The sequence below is a fragment of the Perca fluviatilis genome, chromosome 20 (genome assembly GCF_010015445.1).
Source record: "Perca fluviatilis chromosome 20, GENO_Pfluv_1.0, whole genome shotgun sequence".
In the NCBI taxonomy this organism is placed as follows: Eukaryota; Metazoa; Chordata; class Actinopteri; order Perciformes; family Percidae; genus Perca; species Perca fluviatilis.
Window position 1 is genome coordinate 19,515,576 of NC_053131.1, and position 16,014 is coordinate 19,531,589.

Here is a 16,014-nt window from a genome sequence, read left to right on the forward strand (position 1 = left end):
TCGGCTGCATGTTGTTTCTCTGGACTTGACATGTCACCAGCTGACTGGCTAAACTTGACACCAAGTAGAGGTGTGTGTATATGTGTCTGTGTTGTAGACATGAGAGCTATTTTAGCTCCAGCTTTTAGGGCTTTGCTGAAAAAGGAGTTCAGCCTTCCCGTTGTTGTGTAGCTTAACACTGTCAAACTAGAAAACATTTGATTTTGAACAGACTGCTGTACATTTGAATAAAACAATCCACCAACTCCAGAGGGCATTTACAGAAAAAAAAAAACACTGTAGAATTAACAGGAAGTTTCTGGAATCAAGGCCATATTAATGTCAACAGTGTATGTGAGCCAGCAGCCATCAAGAAAGCTAATAAACAAAGACGGAGAGAGGATGAGGAACAGTCCTTTGCTCACAGCAGCTGCCCTGATTGTGGTTCTGCTTGATGTGATGAGGGGTATGTCATGAATATATTTCTCCCCTGTTGGCTGATTGCGATCAGTTGGCTGAATGAGACAGAACAGAGATGACACAACAGGACACTATTGCTCATGTGCTTTGCTGCACTAATGTAATTTATTTGCTGGCAGAGGAAGAAACCATACTTCAGGCTGCTAATGTTATGGGTGGGAGAGGGTGACTCAGGGAAGAAGGAAAGCAGCATGACGCTGTATGACATCAGTTTAGGATTTTTTAGGATCCAAGAACCTCTAGTGTCTTTTTGAAAAAGTAAACCCTGATGTATCTCCTAATATTTAGAAATACCCAAACTACTAAACTATGCTCAAAAAGGTCATGCAATGGTGCATAAGTGTATCTCAGTCCAACATTTCAGAAGGCTTTTACTCTACAGTTTTGTTTTTGTTTTTGAGTGTGTTGCTCAGTTTGATGATACCATCACTGCCTGCATACTGGCAAACTATGTTAGTGATTATGTTGGTGAGCCCCCTACACAAAGGGGATTATCCCCAACACAATAACCGGTGTCTCTAATAGACACTACTGTAGCAAAGGGGCTTTAAAAAAAAGCTGTAATGCCAATTTGAGCTCCACTGAACCAGCTAAATAAAGATCGATTAAATATTTATCATGGAGTGACTGTGTGGCAGTTAGTGAGCGTGAGCTATCATTGTTGCAAGCATAGAGTAACGTAATTGCCATTGGTGGATAAAAAAAAATCAATAATATTAACTGTGCTGTGTAAGCACTAGCAGTCAATGGGGGGAAGATGTGGGGGAATACTATTGTCTGACAGAAGAAATCACAGAGGTATCTCCCGCCATGGATACCGGGTACCTCACTACTTTCATGAATCACTGATGAGGTGAATCCAGTTAAAAGCTTTTGTCCCTCATGGATTTCCCTCATTAAATGTATAGCAATCATAAAGGAAAAGATGCAGACAAAGAGAAACAGATGAGTTAGCAAAGTTGAAATAAAGATTATTTAAAACTGAAAGATATATATATATATATATATATATATATATATATATATATATATATATACACAGTATATATACAGTATCTCACAAAAGTGAGTACACCCCTCACATTTTAGTAAATATTTCATTATATCTTTTAATGGGACAACACTGAAGAAATGACACTTTGCTACAAGTATTACGTTTACAGCTTGTATAACTGTAAATATGCAGTCCCCTCAAAATAACTCATACAGCCATTAATGTCTAAACCGCTGGCAACAAAAGTCAGTACACCCCTATGTTAAATTCCCATAAAGGCAGGAAGATTTTTATTTTTAAAGGCCAGTTATTTCATGGATCCAGGATATTATGCATCCTGATAAAGTTCCCTTGGCCTTTGGAACTAAAATAGCCCCACATCATCACATGCCCTTCACCATACCTAGAGATTGGCATGGGGTAGATTCCATAAAATCATCTCTCTATCATCTCTTTATCAGGATGCATAGTATCCAGGATACTATGCATCCTGATAAAGTTCCCTTGGTCTTTGGAATTAAAATAGCCCCCACATCATCACATACCCTTCACCATACCTAGAGATTGGCATGGTTTTATGTCAGTTATCCTAATAGCTAGTTTGATTTGCATTGAGACATGATTTTATGGAAAGTACCCTATGCCAATCTCTAGGTATGGTGAAGGGCATATGATGATGTGGGGCTATTTTAATTCCAAAGGCCAAGGGAACTTTATCAGGATGCATAGTATCCTGGATCCATGAAATAACTGGCCTTTAAAAATAAAAATCTCTATTTCTCTTTTCTACCTTAAATGTATCATATATATATAAATATAACTGTTTTCCTTCAGCTGGGGGGTTTCTCTTGGTACATGAAGTCCATAAAGGACTAATTAAATGTTACATAGGCCTTATTTTTGATTAAATGCAGTGTAAGATCACTAGTAACGAGGTAACCGTAAAAAAAGTAAGCCATCAGATTGTTGGTTTGCAAAACTGAGCCAACATACCATTTGCCACAAAGTAACTTAGGGAAAGGAAGAAAAGTGGGTAAGCACCTTTTCTACTCAGGGCTTGTATATATGTGTGCTGAGACTGCCAAGGATAACAACTGATGAGGGTTGGTTGGATTGACCTGAAAAACAGGTGTAGCAGGTGTTCAGAAAAGCTCTACGACTTCCTCGAGGAAGATGTTGAAAAGGAAATTACTGAGCTTCAGAAATCTCACAAATTACAGTGCGGTGGCATGCAGAGCATTACAGCACGGCAGTATTATATGTGTCACCCTTGAGACTTAGTGTTATGGTGACGGGTGAGAGAAGTTAAGTGTCAAAGCAGTCAACCACTACACTTTGTCCATTTAGTCTACATTTTGTCAACTTGTGTTTACCCACTCTTAAGTCTCTTGTTTTTTTAAGATTCTCCCCTTTTACTTCTTGCCATGTCATGACCAGCAACCAGAGGGAGAGTGTGCGAGTTGTGTGACACTGCAAGGTTGTTAGTAATCCTTTACAATGTCATGTTTCCTCTCTGAGAGAAAGTCGATGAAATAAGACATGCTGCTTAGGCGCGGCTGCCAGGGATTTTCCAATCTCCAACCCCCTGCTTTCTCTCTCTCTCTTTCCCTTCACACACACACACACACACACACACACACACACACACACACACACACACACACACACACACACACACACACGCACATTTAACTTCACGGCAAGCAACGCCTTTTTCGTTGTTCCTACAGACTTAATGACTTAACAGACTGCTTAATTGGGTGAGCCTTAGTTAGTGTGTGTGTGTGAGTGTGTGTGTGTGTGTGTGTACAAGTGTATACAAGCTACAGCGAGGGGGGTGTGCTTAAACATCTGCAGTGTGTGTGTGTGTGTGTGTGTGTGTGTGTGGCAAAGTTATATCAAATTGCTCTGCCGCTGCTATCCAGCTGAACCCAGATTCACTCTAAGCAAAAGTCAATGATGTCATACATTCGCCTCTTTCTCTCCCTGTCTCTCAACCCGTGTGTTGTGGAGCATCCAACCAGACTAATGTTCAGAGACTAGGTCAGCTAAACTGCAGAAACATGCGCAGGCTGCATGCTTTGTCCTCAGGAGGTCGGGGCAAGCTTATAGGCTAATTGAAATTTAGCCCAATTACACACGGACACACACGCACACACTGATTACAGCACATGAGGGAAGTGAATCCTTATTTTGTTAAATCAATGAAATCATCATTTGGAATCTACTGGTCCTGGAGCAGAGGACAGTTTTGATTGAATTAGTCTGTGCACCTGGTAATGAGATTGCTGTTTTTTTTTTTTATAGAATTTACCAATGTTCTGATAGCAGATTAGCAGCAAAGAAAGTGTGCATTTGATGTTTTTATCAAGGACCATCCTGTTAGTTTTACCTACTTTGCCTGCTGTTACAGTACCACCAACCAATATCCAAAGCTTATCCTAACTTTGGAGTTTGATTTCATGCATTGCTACTTGATTTACATTTATTTCTCTACAGTTTGAAAGGCAATCTTTTTTATGCAATACACAACCAAATTCATATGATATTTTCCTACAATGTCCTGTCAGCATATTGTTTATTTTTCTGGCTTTGAATTTACAACATGAAATTAATGCTTTTTGACACCCAAATGTGCCACCGTGCGGCCGTGTCATCGGTCATAGTTCTGAGGTTGTGTTAGAATTTTTCACTTTGATGGATTATGATGGATGTAGTGGATCTTGTAGACTGTTGATTAATATATCAATTGACCCTTCGCTAAGCCCCGCCCTCCTTTGTTACTGTTGCTACGCCTGACAAGCTTTCGTGCCTGGCACGTCTATTACAGTATGTATGCACCGGTGTCAGACATTCCCAAGGAGATGATTAGTATTTTTTTGCGAACAGGTGAAATATCTGAGAGAGCAAGATAAAAAGGGACTGCAGTATGCATTCGAGGGATATATCCATGACATAATATGCAACCCATTAGCGAATAATGTCATCAAAATTGAATGTGTTTGTAGCTTGAAGCTAGCGCGGACCGCTGATTAGCTTACAACGCTAGTATTCGGGGCACAGGGAAAGTAAAAACAAATCGCTATTTATACCACTAAAAAGGCTCCAATATCACCACACGTCAACGGTAGTATAATGAGGGTCCCTACATGTTAACCAAAGCATTGAGAACATTGTAAGTGTACAGACAGTTTATTAAAAAGATAGATTAGAAAGACCGTAGCTCCCAAGACGGCGGCCGCCTGTATACGAGAACGCGACTGTCTTTATAAGCTCTCTTTCTTCAATCTATTTCTCAATGCTTCTGTTAACATTTAGATACCCTCATTATGCTACCGTTGAAGTGTGGTGATATTTTGAGCCTTTTTAGTGGTAAAAATAGCGATTCCCTGTGCCCCGAATACTAGCTAGCGTTGTAAGCTAATCAGCGGTCTGCACTAGCTTGTTTCAAGCTACGAACACATTCGATTAGCATGAAAACATGTACCAGAGAACAATCGAGTGGGTACATATCTGTTATTAACCCCTAGGTTCGTTTTGCGGCGGATTTGTCCTTTATTTTACGTTCAAATAGATGCATTATGAACAAAGAACCGTCATTATTTCCAAGCAATGCTGTGCTGAGTTAGCTAGCTAGCTAACATTAGCGTGTTCTAGCCTTGGAGCAAACATAGCTAGCTAGGTGTTTTTGTTAATCTTGTCGACATGTAGTTGTGAATGGGGCCTCTCACACTGCTTGATATACGCCCGGCATTTCTCCCCTTGGGTTTCGGGAAGGGAACAAATCCCACCACCCTGTCCAAACTTTTAGGATACCGGGTATTGGTTTTGCACAACACTTTGGCGTGTTTCCCTCGCTCGAAAGATTGACAGACCTCCTGCGCCTAGTTACGACACGATTGGCCTGTGGCGGTTTTCGGGCGTGGCTTAGCGAAGGGTCAATTATTTATTTGATGATTTGCTTAATTGATAATTCTTCTTAGTTTATAAAATGACAGAAAGTAATGAAAACTGCCTATCTTATGCCTTGTCCAATACTTTGGTTTATGACCAACTAATGACATTTCCATCAGTGCTAATTCACACACGCTAAACAAAGATGATGAACATTGTAAATATTACCTTAGCATTTTGCTCATGACACCACTGTGCCTAAATACAGCCCGACAGAGCTTTTAGCTTGGCTGTACACTCTTACTTTTGTTCCCTTACAATAACCCGATTAACAAAATTGTTGCTGATTCATTTTCTATTAATTGACTAATCTCCACAGGTTGATTTTCATATGACAGAACTGAAGCCAGTGGCTGCATTGAAGGTAAAATATTAAGTTAAAAAACTTCTGAAAGGCTGTGCTTCTGACTATGATTGGCAATTATGTTGAGTACGTGAAATGTGTAGCTAAAACATGGACAATCATTAGTGTAAAATCATGGCTTAATGTGATCCGTTGTTCATTAGCTCCTGATGCACTAGAAGATCCGGATGTGTTAATTAGAAAATATGTTAATAAGTAAATCTGGCTCACTTACAGCGCTGTAATATGGTTGATCACACACTCAAGTTCATCTCAAAGCACCAAGCCTCTCCATCCAAACAAATCTGTTGGCCTGCATTCATTCGTGAGATTTGTTCATTTACCTTTTGAGCTAATGACGTCTGCTCAGATTTGGATCAAACATCCTTTTATCTCTGTGCTCCACACTCACGCTGTACAACCCACAGGCACACTGGCACAGCCCTCACCTTACCGGCAGTGGCAGTGTACCATGATGGGAACCAAAACGTGCCAGCAAGACAAGTTCGGGGGCCTTAGTCAGGAAGGAAAGAGCGATACAGAGAAATAAGGAGCAAAAACCAGCAAAGTGAGTGCATAAGAATGAAGGAAAGGAAGTTTGAATTTGCAGGAGTGCAGATGGGTGGGATAGGCGTTGCAGGGCAGAGAGGGGAAATTAATAAAGATGGAGGCTCATTTGATGTTTGATGCACAGTAGAGGTGACACAACTCCATCCAGTCTCCTCCCATTCTTGGCTCAGCATCTATAAGTATCACCATCCAAACCCTGATTCCTGATGGCACGTGTAGAGGGATTAGGATTAAAGCCCCACTCACGTTACCAACCACAGTAGCCAAGGAGGGATGCCAGGGAGGAGGAGACGGGGGTGTATGTGTTTGTATGTGTGAGGGTAAAGTGTTTGACTTGAAACTTCAGTTCAAAAAATATTGCTAGGGCTTTTAGCTTCCTTGATTTACTAAAAGGTTGTGTTCAAAAACAGCTTCCTAAAGTGAGAAATCAAAGTTATGCCTTCCTGTTGAGGTTAAAGCCACATGGATTGACTCTCATCTTGAAAATGTACTGTATATTTACTAGAGAATATCGACTCCTCTTCCACATTTTTCCCTCCTTCCCTGCTCTTTAACATTATCTATCAAATACCTAGTAAAACCTGCTGGCAAGCTGACCTGCACTCTGATATTTCCCCACTCGCATAAAACTGCACAAAATGTCAATAGAGAAACGGAGAGAGGGGAGTATGAGGAAATTATGTGTCTGTCCACCATCATTCATCTGTAACTATACCATGTACCAGAGTAGCAGTTTAATACATATCGACCTGAATGAGATAGCTCATCCACTACTGCTGATTTATTTATAGGTTGAGCTTGATTTTCCATTGCTGTGTCAGTGAGAGCATAAACCACTCTCCGTTTCTTTTTTATCCCACTCCAGTCTCCCTCACTGTTGCTGGATTTCTTGCATTGTTACCACTCTGACTCTCTCTGTCCTTCACCCTGCTTTACTTACCCATCTTTCTCATGCTCTTTCTGTTTTCTCTTCGCCCTCAACCCTACGTCAAACTCTCTCACGCTCTTTGTTTTTTGTGCGAGTGCCCCGAGTGGAGCTCAGAGTGAGTTTTTATCTCCAGACATTCAGATATTGAGCCGGTGGTTTGGGCCTCTGTAGTCACGAGTCACACTACCCCCTCTCCTACTGCTTATCTCCCTCACTTTTTTTCTCCCTTTTTCCTGATAAGGGTACGCCTTGCACTTTCTCTTTCACTTTCATGCTGCAGAATAGAGAGCCATTAGCTGTTACACAGAGTGACAGTGTGTGCTCATTAAACGTGTACACGTTAGAGCTGTATTGAGTGTGTGTGCAGCATGATATAGCAGTAGATACTCTGCATCTCCTGCTCTGTGGTGTCTTGTCGAAAACAGCAGATTGTGCTGCAGGAGAGTCAAGCTGTGTGTTTGAGATCTGTGGGAGCCAGCAGATCTGTGGCTGCCCTTGTTGCCAGTTGAGAAATAATGCCACTTGCATAACAAAAGCAGTCTGGTGTCCATGTAGTGCCAGCCCTGGACACTGGTATCCTGCTCTCTTAATGTGCCCTAAATAAGGTACTTCTAAGTAGGGTATTCTATAGATACTTACTGTATAGAAAGTAAAATGTATCTGCATAGTACAAGATATAGTGTCTAGAAGAGGAAGATTAGGACACAAGCCAGGATCATACTGAGTCAAGATCAAATGAAACTAAATGGCAAACAGCAGCGTGGAGTGCATTTTAGCAGTGACGTGTACAGCCCCAGTAATGAAGTGATTTAACTGACATCTGTCCAGTATCTGCATACACGCAGAGCAATGCCAGTGAACAGATTGACATTGCTATGGACAATTCTGCCCTACATCTAAAGGGCACTAACTAAGATCTAGACTGTGTGACATTGAGTAAATCTTCATTATCTGCTTCTCAAACAAGAATATTATGATGTGATGTTTAAAAAAATACTTTGATGGGCCCATCCCTCTAGATTAGAAATGCATTTTATACACATGCTTTAGAGGACTGCAACTCATTTTCATTATCATTTAAAACAAAATGCCAGTTACAATTTCCAAGAACCATAGTTGACGTTGACTGTGTGAAAAACGGTCCAAAACACAAAGATACTAAAAAATGAAGAAAAGCAACAAATCTTCACATTTGAGAAAATGGAACCAGAGAATATTTCTGCAGTTTTGCTTGAAAAATTACTTAAATGATTAATCGAATATCAATTTTCTGTTGTGTAATTTTTGCACAAATGAAATTCACCAGTCATGATATTTGAGCTTTGTAATAAAAAACTTGCTGTTTCCCATTTTTAGGGCTGAATGCAACTTCAGCTGTTGTTATATAAGTCAGAGTGGGACAAATGATTAGTATTGCAATATATCAGATATGTTAATCTCTGTCTGTTTCTCTCTCTCTCTCTCTCTCGCTGCCTTTCTCTCTCTCTCTGCCTCTCTCTCTCTCTCTCTCTCGCTGCCTCTCTCTCTCTCTCTCTTATCTTTTTCTCCACTGACACACATTCATGCACCCTCATTCTCATGACCCACTAAAACAATCAGGCATGCAAAGCAGGAGTGTGCGAGTTCCTGTAAAAATGTGTGTGTGTGTGTGTGTGTGTGTGTGTGTGTGTGTGTGTGTGTGTGTGTGTGTGTGTGTGTGTGTGTGTGTGTGTGCGTGCCATCACAAGGTCAGGAGAGGAGACACGCAGGCTGCATGAGTCCTTGAACAGGATGTCATGGATAAGTAAAAATACCATGAAAGAGCCAGAAAGAGAATTGTGTTATTAGGATACTTCCACTCTACATTGTAACACTAAGAAGAGCGTTGACTTCTACCTGTGGGGGAGGGCGACTAGTAACCTAATAAATCACACAAGACAGCAGAATCCCATGGTGGCGCCATTATTTTTAGTCTCCGCTTGCTGCTGAAAGTATTACCAAAGCTTAATTCTGTCAGCAATGTATGTGTAGTCCGCATTCATGTGTGCACATGCATGTCTGTGCATATGAATGTCTGTGCATAAATCTCCCTTTTAATCCCACAGTACATCAACAAACCGTTTAAGATGAATTAAAGATCAATTCAATTACTGTGACAAGGTGTGTTGGCTCGATTATATTTATGGTAATATTCTCCATCAGCGTATTGTCTCAAGTGGGCCAAAAGTCACGGCCCACTGATTTGGTCGCTCCTCTCATCTCTAAACCCTGGCCAGGATTTTATCTGGCCAGTTGTGATGTGAACAGATATAATTAACCTTTCAATGCCCGTGGTGCAGCTCCCAGAGGCTGCCTGGCACCCTAATTGGTCCCTTACACCTGCTGTGAACAAAGTGGAAGCCGTGTGTGTGTGTGTGTGTGTGTGTGTGTGTGTGTGTGTGTGTGTGTGTGTGTGTGTCTGTGTGTGTGTGTCTGTGTGTGTGTGTGTCTGTGTGTGTGTGTGTGTGTGTGTGTCCCATTGCATGTGTTCAGCTGCACTATAACAGATGGAGACGGAAAAGAGGAGAATCCCATTAGAAATTCCATTAAAAATAGATTCATCAAGAACACAGCTGCAGAGATGAGAGGAAAGAGGATGGACATGAGTATTTGGTTTGTTTACCCCTCTACTGTTGTCAAGTTATCAGTTTCAGTGAGGGGTTAAATGAAAATGCTTTAACAAAATATGACTTGCAATGTACCTTTTTTTGATTGGCCAGCTTTGTTGTTAAAGGGCATATTTTTTGTTTCAAATTAGAAAATATGCTTTAACTTCCAATAGTCGTAGTGCAGCTAGGATTCAGCATGATTTCAGAAATCCTTCATCACATGTCACATATTGTTCTCAGACTCACAGTGAAGGTTAACAGTTATGCAGCCAGAAAGATATTATAGGAGAAAACATGCTACCATTCACTCAGATTAAAAAGCCAACAGGTGCTCTGCAGATTTACAAATAAATATTAAACTTGAAATACTGTAAATAATGAATACAGTTAAATATGCTATTGTGTTTCAATGTATTGCTTTCCCTGTTTTCAAAATTAAAATGAGCATATATTTAAGGTGCACAGAGGCAAACTGAACGAAACAAAACAAAAAAAGGTTGCAGGCCTTTTGATGTTGGGAGAGAGAGCACAGCCCGCAGGTCTGGCTCCACTGACAGGCGGCTTCTTGTCTTGTTTTTATGTATACCGGGGACCAGATCATAAACTGCATATGATGATGGGAACATCCAAAACCACAGTGAATGCTGACATTGATAGATATCCGTCTTCCACCCGCAGCCAAAACCTGTCCATTCAGCCCTTAGCCACACACAATAAACAAACAATGATATGGATTTGGTAAATCTTCCGGCACCCATAGTCCGTTCTCAAGGCACCCACTTTGGGAACCACTGTTCAGCTGCACTAATGCAAGGATAAGTCTTTTCTCAAATATATGTAGAAAAATTCAGTTTTCTTTCAGTCATTCATGGACTCTTTTGACACAATTTTACATTTCCTGAACAGATTGTTTTTTTCAGCTTTACATTCAGAATTCAGTCTGCTTGACACCTGTCCTAAACTGTCCACTGTGACCACAGAGAGCAACAACAATTTAATGAAGTGGCCTTGTGAGGTTTTTTTGCTCACTCAAGCTAAACCTGGAGGTGACAGGCTCAAGTGTGTTTTTTGGGTGATGTCAAAACTCTGTTTATGAAAAGAGACTGCATGTAGAAGCAGACCACAATAGTAAATTATCACAAAATAACTCCTGAGATGAACAGAGACATGTAGCAGTGTGCGTGCATTGGAGGGTAGAATTCAAGAATAGAAAACGCACAAAACCAAACCATTGCACAGTAAAATCAGTTTTCAATATTTCTCTTTAGTCTAGTTGTGTAATGATCACGGTCTGCTGCCAGCAATGCTGCTGTATGTTCTCTCCTGTCCAGATGGCAGATGTATGATTGGTCGATGTTCAGGATGCTGACAGTCTCTGGCACACATATTCTGTCACAGTGTCTCTGTATGGTGTGTGACACACCATGGAAATCTGGTTTCCCATAACAATACTTTTACTGGATGGAACATGTGTGTTGCGCACACACACACACACACACACACACACACACACACACACACACACACACACACACACACAGGCTCCATCCATTGGATAGAGCAAGTGTCCCGCCTCCTGTTCCTTCCTGGTTGTTTGTCACTAAGGGACAAAGCCCTGTTTTATGTGGAGAAAGGTTGAGATTGACAAAGAGGCTTGTTCAGAGCCTGGAGTCTCACTGCCAAGCATGACTTAGTGCTTCTGTGGCCTGTTTCTTCCCTAAAAGTCACTGTCTTTCTTCAGCCATTTGCTGCTTTTTTTTTGTCAATTCACTTAGATAAATTCTAATTTAGACAGAGATGTCATATAGAATGTATCATATTGTCCTTATGAGCCATGATTTATTTACAACCTGGTAAGGTCCAAATCATCTGTGTTTTGATGAATATTGTTGCCATAACAACTGCCCCCCTTATTTTTATGAGTCAGCAAAAAGCTCCTTTGTCTTCAGAGACTGGGGTTGTCTGTTTACAATTTTATGGCTTTATGGGATTTGTTTTAGAATATTACCAGAATCATCACAGCTGCAAATGGAAAAATATGGCAAAACATTTGCTTGCAAAGCAAACTTGCCCTGTTCTCAGAACTGTCTGAAGAACTCACTCACTAGCAATGGAGACTACTAAATGGAAATGTAATTACAGACTGTAAACACATTGAATGGCTATTGCTGAAAACATGACGGTATCAAAACGGGGTTTGATTTATTGAACGTCTTAAGAATTACAATTTTGAACGAAATATTTTGAAAGTCCAAAATCCCTTTACATTATCTATGTACATTTGAACAACCTCATCTTGCACATGCTATTGTTTAAAAGTCAATATCACATGCACATTGCACACCACAAAAAGGATGCTTTCTGACTCCAGCTTCAGCTTAGCATATTGATGCTCCAAATATCCCACGCTCTAAAGTCTGCATATCCTACTGTAGTAACAGTCTACTGCTAAAGCTAATCAATTATTTGAGTGAGCAACATAGAGAAAAGCAAGAGAAATGGGATAAATATTAGAGAAAAAAAATAAAGATATTTTACTGCCAAGCCCCTTTTAGTGGCTCTTTCTTCCCACAGTCGATTCATTTCTAGCCGAGAGACTGCTCCACATATCCAGCATAATCCCTCCACCACACCGTGAACACTTCCTCTTTGACAGAAGAGTGTGTAGGAGTGTGTGTGTGTGTTTTGTCAATGCAGGGTGTTGGCATAGTGGTGTCTATATACAGTATGTATTTGAGTTAAGGAGTTATTCTGCCTCAATGGGCCATGTCGTTTCACTTTATTTTTCCTTTTTTTTTTTTTTTTTTTTCTTTCTCTCTCTCTCTCTCTCTCTCTCTCTCTCTCTCTCTCTCTCTCTGTGGCTTTCAGACTCTTCACACTGTCTCAGAATCAAATCAGTAAACCAAAGTCAAATCCTATATTTAATTCATTTAAAATTGCAAGACCTTCCGCAGCATTATTATCGTTTTATTTGGCTTTGAAAAAAAATAACTGCTACACCCTTCCTCTTATATCGCAAAATATAGGGTTGTTTCAACCATTTATAACAAAAAAACACAAATGCCCAAATTTGTTACCTGGGTTTTAGTCTTGATTTAGTGTTCATGTTTATTTACATTTGTTGGGTTACCATGACTGAGACACTGGGGTAGGTTGATAACCTTTGTGTATTGAGTGTGTGTAGAACGTAAATAAAGTGTCTTAGATTTCAGTTGCTCTGGCTCTCTGACTTCCACGTCCACATTATATTATAAGCCAACTTTATATGAAACATGTTTTTATTTTTATTTTATTAATCCAGCAAAGGAATGCTACAGTGGTTTTACAAGTGTACATGTGTAAGTGTTATGCTGTGTGTGGGTGATGGTGAGAGCAACAAGGTGGTGGGTGGAGGTGTGGGGGCGCTGGCTGTATCCCATTTGACCTGATATTGACCCCAGGAAGGATGTAGCTGATGGGAGGAAGGAAGGGTTTAATGTGTTCGTACATGGACAGTAGGATCTCTCATGGGGGTCATTTGGTCTCTCTTCATGCTCTTCTTTGACCCAGACACACACTTTTCATGACCTATATACGCACGCACGCACGCACGCACGCACTCACGCACACACACACACACACCCACACACACACAGAGCTCTTTAGCTTCTATCCCTCTATCAGTCTTTTTGTGATTTTGCACTATTTCTGTTTTGATATTTAATATTTAAATAAAAAAAAAAAAAAAAAAAAAAAAAAAATGTCTTTCTTTCTTTCTTTCTTTCTTTCTTTCTTTCTTTCTTTCTTTCTTTCTTTCTCTTTCTTTCTTTCTTTCTCTGAACTGTCTGTTTACTTTTCTGTAGTCTTTACTCAGTGTGAGGGCTTCCCCTCCTCTGATCCACCTCTGTATATTTATAGCTCCTAAGCCCCAGTCCAGCAGGAGCAATCAGAGGCAGCTTGTAAACCAAGCAAAGATCTGTCTCCTTAATCTGGCCAGTTGATTAGCTAATACACCTCTGTCAGGTCATCCGCGCTGTATGCTGCAGGTGATCCATAGGATTGATGACACTTTAAGTAACTTTTTTTCTCTCTTTCTCCAATCTCTAACTCAATTGGTCAATTTGTCACTCTGCTGAAATGTACCTGATGGATGATTTCCATCATATTGACTGCAATTTCATGTTTTAATGTTTCATGTCTTGTACTCTGCATAATATCTGAATTACGGTGAAGAATTTGCCATTCAGCAACACGCATAGACATTAAACACATATACACATTTTATATTATTTCTACTTTTTAGCTATGTTTGCAGTGTGGCTGTCATTCAATCCACCACTTTGGTCCAGACTGAAATATCTCAACAACTATTGGTTGGATGCCTTGGTATTTGGTACACACTTTCATGGTTCCCAGTGGATGCATTGTAATAACTCAAGTGATCCTCTTACACAATCATCGCATCAAAATTATAATTTGTCCAATACTTTGACTTATTACCAAATAACTGCAAAACTAATGATAATCCTATCATCCTCAGCTATACTTTGTGTTTAGTGCTAATTAGCATTATGTTAACCTAAGACGGTGAACATGAAGCTCAAGGCACCGCTATGTTTAAGTACAGCCTCACAGTCTGTAGACTCTTGTTTAATTATCAAGGTTATTCACTGCCCCACCTTCATTCACCTCTGCCTCCATTTTATCCCTCTACCTTTCTCCCTGCCTGTCTCTAAATCACTAACTCCTATACCTCCTGGCATAGAATTTAGTCCTGCATGCCACTTCATTATGATTAGGTCCGGACTTCCATTAGTGAAACCAGTCGCAGACTGAAGCCAGGTTGTTTAATAAGTGTGACTCATTGGACTTGGGAGAAATGGCTTTCCTGAAGGCATAATCTGCAGCAGCTGAACTGGCACGATGGCAGCGCACCACCTGGCCGTGTGAAATTAAAACCAGTTGGCAAAGTGCTGATTCCTCTCTGCATCCAGCGAGTAGATAGATGTGCCAGCAGTGTGGTATCAGCGCTACCTTACTGTCTCTGAAAAACAGGACTTGTTGTCATAATGTTGTGACAGGCCTTTTCCTGCAGCCTCTTGTTTCTTTAATGTGTTGTTTTTCTGCAAACACTGGTTGTGGTTTTTCAAACCCCCCCCCCCCATTGTGGCGCAGCTTAACCTGGGCACTGAACCTTCCATCAAGTCAATTCGGCTTTATTGTTTGGCTTCTTTGCACCGCTGAGTGAAAAGAAAATAGACATCAATCACTCTGCTTGTCAGTGGATTATTTCCAAAGTGTGCAGGAGTATGCAAACACATGCTGCTGGTATCATGACATTTCCTTAGATGCAATTTCCTTGACGTCATTTTCTGTTATTCCTTGAGTATGTATTTATAATCATATCCTGTGTGTGTGTGTGTGTGTTTATATTGTATATGGAGGGAAATGCAAGTCTGTAAATGTTCCAGTGAAAGAGTGAGTCAGCTTGAAAGCCAGACAGCTCAGATCAACACAGGGCTGCTGCAGAATATATTTTATAGATGGGGTTTCTGTGCATTGCTCAAAATGTGAGAGTGCTCCCTCTCCGTTGACCAGAAGGATTTACCCAGCGCTATTTTAGTCTTTTTACTCCTTCAGTGTATTGATCGTTGTGGTTGATGAGAGTGCAGAAGGGGGGAAATGATTCAAAGCATGTGTGCACGCTCCAGTGTTCATTATTGATGGCAGTGAGGTCAGTAAATGACTTAGAAATAAGATGGAGATTAACGTAGGGGGGAGGGTGTGGCTATTTTAGGGCAGGAGGAGATGCCTGTTTTCTATTTGCCCTTCATTGAGTCCCTGTGGCTGAAGTGATGGACAAGCACTTAAGCAGGCAGGTGGTCCTGCGAGAATGACATGGCCTTGCAGAGGAAGGTAATAGCAGCGTGTCACGATGCATTAGGGTGAGCAGATAGATAGGCTCAGAGATGTCTCGGATTTGTGACCCAGCTACATATTGACCAGATAATGAAACTGAAAGAAGACTGACAGAAATGAAGTAATTTAAGCAGCCGGCTGACAGGTGTGAATAGCACACTGGAGCAAGGGGAGATTGGTGGGGTGATCTGCTTTTGTTGGGATGAAAGAGAAACACCAGGGGTGTATGTGGTGATGGATT

General features: G+C 40.7%; 1 protein-coding gene across 8 annotated transcripts in view; it reads left to right on the top strand.

Moving 5' to 3' along the window:
• eml1 (EMAP like 1) overlaps positions 1-16,014 on the top strand; it is a 55,876-nt gene that overhangs the window by 14,688 nt on the left and 25,174 nt on the right. The gene's annotated exons all lie outside the window — the stretch shown is intronic.